Source organism: Anastrepha obliqua, chromosome 2 (assembly GCF_027943255.1).
Source record: "Anastrepha obliqua isolate idAnaObli1 chromosome 2, idAnaObli1_1.0, whole genome shotgun sequence".
In the NCBI taxonomy this organism is placed as follows: domain Eukaryota; kingdom Metazoa; phylum Arthropoda; class Insecta; order Diptera; family Tephritidae; genus Anastrepha; species Anastrepha obliqua.
This window is the reverse complement of record NC_072893.1, coordinates 53,023,368-53,032,646: the sequence shown is the minus strand read 5'-3', so window position 1 is coordinate 53,032,646 and position 9,279 is coordinate 53,023,368. Positions and strand designations below refer to the sequence as shown.

Below are 9,279 nucleotides of genomic sequence, written 5' to 3'. Positions count from 1 at the left end.
TGTTGTGAACTACTGATGGTGCAGGCAAACACAGGCCCATGCGCCATCACCTCATTTATCACTTGGCCGCATGGCCAGCGCGGCGGAATGGCGAAGCGCCAATAATTCGAGAATGCATACATTGCTTGTAAAAATGCGTGCAACATAACTCTATGGCTGCAACAGAGTCACCATGACTATACCACTTCCACGAAACACGCAGTTTACAAGCGAATTGTGCGTTGTGGCAAGTAAAATATGGCAAGGCATTAATCAGCTATGCAGACTGAAGAAGTTTGAAAAGCAAAACGAAAGCAAACAAAATTAAAAAAAAGAAAATAAAATAAAATGAGAAAGCGCTGAATATATGAAGAAGAAGAAGACGCAGTTGCAACGAGCGCACTTCGCACGCCTCACGCTACCTTGCCGCATGCTGCTCGTCTCAAGCTGACACATTATACCAAACAACAAATTTGGTTACATAGTTTGGCAGCACCAAATTGTTGCCATAGAAATTATCTATCCACCACCTGCTTGCTTGCAACATTCACTAAAAGCCTTTCACATGCCACTTCAACGTATCACTTGTACTAAATACCGCTTTTCAACAATCAACCTTCTTTTACAACAACCATAAAATGTAATTTTGTTGCGTTTCCTGGCGTGCGGCAACAATGTGGTGGCATGCATTCTACATACCTATGCACGTACGTACATACGCACGCAGGTGGTTGCCGGACTACTTTTTATCACAAATTGGCGCAAATCAAGCTATTTGCAGCCTCAACTACAGTTACTGTTGCTGTTGTTGCCACAGCTGGTGCGTATATGTGCATATGTATGCAACTTGCCACATCTGCCTCATTCGATCATGCGCGTCGACGCCGCTGTATTCTAATGAAGCGCCACTTTAAATGCCAAACCACTTATTTAGCATGGCAAATAAATCGCGCATGCAAATAACCTATGTTGCATGCCACACAACAAACGAGAAAATAGAGAAAGAAAAAAAACGAAAACAAACGGCAACAGTTGATGCTACACGTGTTGTTCTCTTTTTTGTTCTTTTGTTATTTTGCGTGTACCCATGCAAGTGTGTCAGTGTTGCAAGTTCAGTTGCTTTGATTTGTTTGTGGCATTGCGTTGCACAAATCAGCGGCACGCGCAAGCAAGTATACTTTAAGAGTGCTAACATCGCTGCTGTTGTTGTGCTATTGTTGTTGTTGCTGTTCGTACTTGTTGTTGTTGTTGTATTCGTTTTGTTGTTGTACGTATTATTGTACGTACAATTGGTCGTGGTCAACAGCCATGCAATTAGTGCGCGCTGAAATGCGGCAAACGCAATGCCAAGTGACGCACATGCCACACACACACACACAAGCGCGCACGTAGATGTGGTGCATATAGAATGTAGCAAAAACAACATCATTTGCATTCAAGCATATATGCAAACTTGTATTATACGCGCACACACACACACACACACACGCACATATGCATGCATACGCATTCAAGTTGGTTTTATCACGTTTTGTTACAACGGGAAGTTGCAACATGCATCTCATTTGCTTTGGCATTTCTGCCACCAATTGCTCTTTGCGTTTGCGAAATGCCAAACAATTATTGTTATTATTTACGCAAGCCGCACGGTAAAAGCCAACTATTTGCATAGCCAACTACAGCAGCGGCAACAACAATAGCAATAGCAACAATAGCAACGACGGCAACAAGCATGATAATAACCGCAATAGAAGTACGAGAAATAAAATAGAAAAGGAAAAAAAAATGGAAAAAAATCAAACGGATGCACCGTGGAATATTCAACGCGGGAAGCTGGTCAAAATTAAAGTAAAATATATGAAGATAAGTCCCTTCTTTCATCACACATTTTCTTCATACGACGCTGCTGACTCTGCTTAACTGCCACCCAATCAATAGGAGACGCCTTATTAAGAACTCAACCACCTCGAACCCGATATCCAATAGAATGCCTTCAAACAGCTTGCAGTTATAGAAAATCTTCCAAGAATATTCCACTTCGAATAGGAGTCAAGTGAGGAGGGTGCATGAAAACATTCAAGCCTCTCATTGTTTGAAGAAAAATACTTTTAGACTCACTAAAGAAATAAAGTAAATTTTTTGTAAAATAGAAATATTTACTTGACGTAAGTCTATTTTTACAGTTTGAAGAATGACGTACAGAAAAATGGCAGCAACTGCGCTCGAACTAAGGAAAAAAGTTTAGCCCACTTTACGAAAAAATCCAATATGGGCGCGAAAATGTGTAGGAAATCATATTGGAGTTTACACTTCTACGGTAAAAAGAGTGACCAAAAAAAAAATAAAGAAGATATTTCTGTTGTTAATCGAGTAAGAGGTTCTGGAACAAAAACCGCGCGCCATCAGTGAAAATCCAATTAAAGGGACACCTAAAGGTGTTTATGTGTGTAAAACCTCCACTTCGCCAACTTTTGTTCAAGAATTTAAAAAGAGTGCAAGGCTGAAGTAATTTTTTTTATTTCGTTTATTTTGAGTCGAAAACATAAAATTATAGTTTTTACAGATCACATACAGCTAATTAGAGCTTAAGTTACTAGAGATAGTTTATTTAACTTTAAAATTAAAAAAATAGTTCAGAAATTCATAAAATTCATTCTTTGACAGCGAAAAGTCAAGCAGAATAGAACTCGAGATCTCATTGAGTTCTCTTATAGCCTAGACAGATGGTGGTGTTTATCGGGAATTCTGATTAAAATTTGTAGTGTGTCAATGGAAACCAGCATTGCGTCCAGTCTTTGTTGTTATTCTCTTTAAAAGTTTCATTATTTTTCATTCACAAGAGATATTAACACTGATTTTTCGGCAATGTTGCCATCGAAAATTCAGTCTAGTAGGGCCATCTTATCCGCATAGTTCTTGCTAAGCAATTTAAGAAGAAATCTGTAAGTGTTGCCTACAGATCTAGTAAAGATATGAAAGTGAATGCTCCGTAATAGGGATGAACAATTACATTCCTCCTTTAATTGCACTAAAAAACAAAAATGACAGTGGGAGTATAGGCCTTCAACTCTCTAGTTAGGTTAATTAAAATCAAACGGGAATCATGGGAAGTTATAGGATTTGAAAATTTAACGATCTGAGATCATATTTAAGGAACATCTTCTGTACGCCTCTCATTTGTATATTGGGGGCAGAAGAAAGTAGTATTACGTCGTTTGAAACCTAAGACTGAATAAGAAGTGGATACATCAAAGTTAATGTGACTTTTTTTTATTTGCAGTCTGTTTCAGAAAAAAGGAACCGCGATTTTTCATGAAGTATAAAAGATATATATTTAAAACTTTTTTCACATGAAAGTATGTACAAAACTACGAGTCGAAATTACTCAATAAGCCGTGCAGTATTCATCGTTGTCGAGTATAGGCTGGCATCTTCTTCATGCTTTGAAACAGCTTTTTTGCGTAGCTCGTCGACAAACAGGACTAGATTTTGCGAACTTGACGCACGAGTTGCTTTAAATCATGGACTGGCCTTCCGGAAAGATACGTTTTCATAATTCCCCACACATTTCCAATGAGGTTGGTGTCTGGGGACGGGGAAGGCCAATCCAATATTGTGACGCCATTTTCTTCTTTTGTTGGTTCTCAATATGTTTTCTGAGAGCATTGGTTTTGGTGATGTGGGACGGTAGGATATGTTCGCCACCTTCAGTCGACGTTCGATGGTGTTGATACTCACATCTATTCCCTTTTTATCAAGAACTGATCATGCTTGGCGTAGTCACAAAGAAGGGTGCCGGTTAAAAAGTTGGACGATCACTTTATCCTGCTTTTTTTGTCGTCACTCTCTTCAAGCCCCGCTCGGAAAAGTCATCAACATTCGCACACCTTATACCGCTGATTCCACATAACAACAAACTTTTTTGATTTTTTAATTACTTTTGCAGCCGTGGCGTTAGATAATTTCGGCCCTTTCGAATGCGTGCATAAAAATACCGCCTCAAAACGCTTCGCGTACGTACGTCTTTTTTGTTTTTTGCGTGTATGGGAAAGTTTCGAACGACACTAATCTAAGTTAGCATTGGCGTCGTAGCCCGTGTGTGGGACTATTACACAGCAAAAAGCAGAACGAAATATATCTTCAAGTTACAAGAAAGAATATCCTTGTTCACTCCGTTCGGGAGCATAGGGCTTCGACAAGATCTTCCATCGTACATGATTCTGGGCTGTTGTTTTGCTCCATCCCATCTGCTAGCTCGCACAACATCGACCTTCTCCAAATATTCTTTGGCCGTCCGCGACTTCTGCTCTTTTGTGGGTTTCAGTCCCCTGCCATTCTCGTGATGCTATCTGGTAGTTTTCTAAACGTGTGACCTATCCATCGCCACTTTCTGCGTGTGATTTACCCTAGGATGGGCTCCTCTTTTGTTGATCTGCGCCGCGCGTCGTTACTGATGGTGTTCGTCGAGAATATTCTACAAATGATGCGGAGGCATTTGTTGACGAAAGATGGTACATTCTGTGTGATGGGGTTGGAGACCAGCCGTGCTTCATTTCCGTACAACAATAATGACTTGAGTATACTTCAATACTCAATACAGTTTACTCGAATTCTGTATGCATTCGCTGACGTCTTCAGCTGCTCCGCCGTCTGCCGTGATAGTGCAGCCGACGTAGCAGCAGCTTTCGACAAATTCCATCGGGCACCCGTCAACCATTATATATCTTGCTTTATTGGTTGGTTGACTCTCATAGCTTTCGTCTTGGCAATGTTGAGCTTCAGTCGGACAGTGCTTACGAGTGAGAATAGCCTCTCTTCGCTTGCATATCAGTGAGTTTGTGAAAGAGGAGGCAAATGTCATCGGCGAAGTCCAGGTCATCAAATGTCTGGTGAAACGTCTTACACCTGCGTTGGTGCTGAATGGGTCGCTGATGTTGCCATTGTGAAGAACTGCCAGTTTGGAGTTATCGTAAGGTGCTCTGCTGAGGCGGATTTCTCTTACTTTAAGATGATTAAACAACATGTTGAGTTTTTGCAAAAACAACATGAACACATTTCTTGATATTTAGAGAGCTGCTGAAGTTTCTGCACCGGGGCTCCCAGCTCTGCTTAGATTCGCTAAAAACGTTGGCATCCTGCATGATATCTACTTTCAGTATTCAAAGAGGTCGGCCTTTATCTGGTATCGCTAGGAACCAAAAAGTCTATGCGTGGCTTAATGCCAACCAGACTAATCTAACCTAACCTACTGCACTGGCGAACGAGCGCATTAATTGTCGATTGCATCATAGGGGCATCCTCAGTTTCACTAATCGCAGAAAATATTTTCAAATCATGAGCATCTAGAAGAATATTGGCAAACGAGAAAGAGGTACTAATATCTTGAATAAATAGAACGAAAAGTGTATGTAGTAGAGGTGCTAAAATACTGCCTTGTGGCACACCTGAAGATGCAATGAAAGAGGCCGGGCATTCATCAGCAATCATTACCGCGCATCGTCTATCAATAAGATTTTCACCAAGATTTCAACCATCGAAAGAAAACAGAATGAAAGTCAAGCGAGGCTTATTTACGTAAGAGAAATGTATGAGAAGTTCTATCAAATGCCTTAGAAAAGTCCATGCAAACACAATCGACTTCAAAATCTTCAGTAATGGTTAGGTTAGGTTTGCCTGGTGGGCAATAAGCCACGCATAAGCCTTTTGGTCCCTAGCGATACCAGATGGAGACTGATTTCTATTAATACTTTTGGAGATCTACTTTTGGGACGTCTTCCAGACCCTCAAACAGTGGGGTTTCCAAGTATTTTAAACGCGAATCTTCAGTAAAAGTTGAAAAACAATATTCACGAAAAGCAGCTAGGTTGGAAACTCAGACCGGGGCAAATCCATACGTCTCTTCTTTTACAATGCCTCAAAGAGCTCCGGAAACAAATGAAGAGAAGGAAAGAGACGCAAAAACTTGAGTTCGCTGATTAAACGAAGAGTTTCTTATAAAATTTTACTGTTGCGTAATGGACGATGCAACGACGTAATCCCACGACATTCAGTTACGTTACGGAAATGACAGAGTTTTATATCTAGCCAAGAACTGTCTCTCTAGCAGCATTCACCAAATATTTGTGGGGAGTATTTATGCGGTTACAACAACAACAAAAATAACAACAACAACGAAACATACGTGAAGGGGGACAATTTAAGAACTTACCCGAACAGCAGTTCTATGCCGCGGAAAGTAAAGGGAAGGTGAATGAGCAGTTAAGAATACAAAAGCCATCAAAGTTTTCAAAAAGTAAGTCTTGTGGCGAAAGAAGTGAAATTTTTGTTACAACTGGCTTGCTAAATCCGGACGTGTACATAAACGAATGCTTAGAAAAGGCATCTTCTACCATTTTTAAAGCAGCAGAGGAATATTATTTTGTATATTATTTTGGCCTGGTCTTGCTACTTCACAGTACTGCAAAAAAGAAATTACTTGCAATAAAGACAATGGTGTGCACTTTTCTCCCAATTATGCAGAGCTACGCCCTACAGAGCAATACTGGGCAGCGGTTAAATTAAATTAAATCTACGAAAGGCTTTGTTAAAAATAAAAACCAGTTTCGCAAAAGATGGAAACAATCAGCCTAGTAGGTGACTGCTTCAACTCTGATGCATCAAGTGATGATGGATGCTATCAAAGCAAAAGTATGAATAATCTCCAATGACTGGCTGTTTGACTCTTGCGTGCGATAATGTAACTTTTTTTAAATTTAAAAAAGCCTATATCAATCCTTATTCTATGAAAAGCGCCAGTCGAAATAAATTGTGACACTCTGGCGGCAATTGGGTTGGTGTTCATTAACACTAAATTGTTAATTCGAAATTTTTTGCTATCAGCTGTAATTTAGAATTTATTCAAGTAATTGCATTTGAAAAAAAATAACAACTAAAATTATTAATTGCGGCAAATTTTTTCATCATTTCAAAGTCAAAAATAAAATATAAAAAATTATTAACAAAATATAGTTTAATACCACAAATAGCATACAATAATACATAGTATTTATTCTTGTTTCTTTTATTCTCATTTAATTAAAATATTTGCCAATAACGAGACGACAATTTTTCGAAATTTGTTATTTAAGAATTAGCCAAACTAGCTTTTTTCTATTATTAGATTATTTTCCCTATTAAATAAAAATAAAATAATGTTATAAAAAAGCAAAAAAATATAAAAAAATTATTCGCTGCGGACAGGATTCGAACCTGTGCGGGCATAACCCAATGGATTTCAAGTCCATCTCCTTAACCGCTCGGACACCGCAGCTGTTACGAAACGACTGCTAAAGTGTGCACTTGACTGGGGGTTGATGAGCATGCATATATGGGTATAGGTGTGTGAATGGGTGTTGAATGTGTTGACTGTAAGAAGAATGGCACAAATCTAGACGGAAAGCAAGCAAGGCCAGTAGTAGCATTCTGTCGTTTTAATACATTTGCGCGAATTAAATTTCTTTGGGTTTTGAATTGCGCTGTCGTTCTAAATTGCACCAGATTATAATTTTTTACTGATAAACTAGTGTTAAAATTAAATTATTAATACAAGGGTATATACTTAGTTATGTTGTCACATACAAATAGTCAATTTAAAATGTTAAAATAAATGAAAATATATCTATGTATTATTGTACATGCACGAAAAAAGAAGAAACAACATAGAAAGTCAAAGAATGATGGGCGTCGATAAAATAAATCAATACTGAAGAAAATTTATTAGTACTGAAAAATTTATATATTATATAAATATATAAATATATTTGTTGCAGTGCAAAAAAAACATGAATACCAAAAATATTGCTACTCCTACAATATTTGTTTTTGTAATACATGCCTTTTTTTATTGTTTTTCTTAGTACATTAAAATATTAACCAAAATGAGGGAGAAAATTTGGTATATCCATAAATCTTTTGTAATTAGCCAATTCCGAAGAAAATTGATTAGTTGTTAATGAAGAAATTAGTGCCAAAAACAATGTTACTGCTTGCATTTTTTGCATGTTTTTTTTTTCGTTGGCGATGCTTGTTCTTCCACTTAAAACTATTGGCGCATGCACTTTGTATGGAAGAAAATGTGTGACACCTCAGTGAAAAAAATTTTCAAAAATCAGCGGTATTTTGTGGTCACTTGAAACTTACATTTTGTTAAACTAAAATTCAATGGACTTTAAAACTGCATACTCAGAAAAATTTTAAGAATTCTGGTTAAAAAGTTTAAAACTTTGATGAAGTATTGAAAAACTTTACAAAATTTTACGAAATTTTGGAAAATTGTATATAAAGTTAGAAACTTTACATTTATGGTTTATGCTGTATGGATTTTGTTGTAGTATGAACTAAATATATATTTTTATAAAAACAAACTTGGGTTGTGGTTATAATTTTGCAACGGGGTGTATATGAGAATAAATATCAAGGAAGTTACAAGAACTTACACAATTTTTTGCAATAAAGTTGTAAGAAAACTTTAAATAAACTTATTGTTATTATTTCCCCACTACTCTTCTCTCCGTTTAACGCGTGAAGCGGAGCCATTTTTACCGTACACGATGGCAGTTTCGAGCTGCCTGTTGTGTCGACACTATTTTTTTATTTTTTGTTATGTTTTGTTTAAATTTATTGATATTCTTATTATTATTATTATTATTATTATTATTATATTTTGTTAGTATTATTATTATTACTTTTATTATTATAACTATATATATATATATATTTTATATATTTTAATAGTATTGCTATTTTTAGTCCATGCAAGCAGGGCATACCACTGCTGCGACGGCAAACTCGTTCATTCGAGAGTCATATTAAACTTTCTTCCCTACAAATTAAATTTGTTATTATTAATAAAAAAAAATATTCTTAAAAAATATAAAAATAAAAAGTATGCAAACAAAAGTAATTAAATATGGTAAAAAAAGTGTGCGTCGTCCGGGAATCGAACCCGGATCAACTGCTTGGAAGGCAACTATGCTAACCATTACACCAACGACGCGTTGGTGTGTGTTTGTGCAATATGCAAGCATGCCAAATTTCGTGTATGAAAACAAATAAAACAAATTTATTTTATTTAGTTTTATGTATTTTGTTCTTTTCGCTGTGAAGTAGGGCAACTTATTCTCGAGATTATGTGGACTCATAAATTAAAATTTATTTCCATCGGCTTAAACAATAATAAACAAAAACCAACTAATTAAATACAAATAGAAATGTCTACATACATATGTATACATATGCATGCATGCTAATCAAATTCTAGCA

General features: G+C 36.9%; 2 non-coding genes across 2 annotated transcripts; both read right to left on the bottom strand.

Moving 5' to 3' along the window:
- Positions 1 to 7,206: 7,206 nt before the first annotated feature.
- On the bottom strand, positions 7,207 to 7,288 carry Trnas-uga (transfer RNA serine (anticodon UGA)). The gene has a single exon. It is a non-coding gene; the product is annotated as a tRNA-Ser (tRNA).
- Positions 7,289 to 8,941: 1,653 nt separating this feature from the next.
- Trnag-ucc (transfer RNA glycine (anticodon UCC)) lies at positions 8,942 to 9,013 on the bottom strand. Its single transcript has one exon. It is a non-coding gene; the product is annotated as a tRNA-Gly (tRNA).
- Between the last annotated feature and the right edge of the window lie 266 nt (positions 9,014 to 9,279).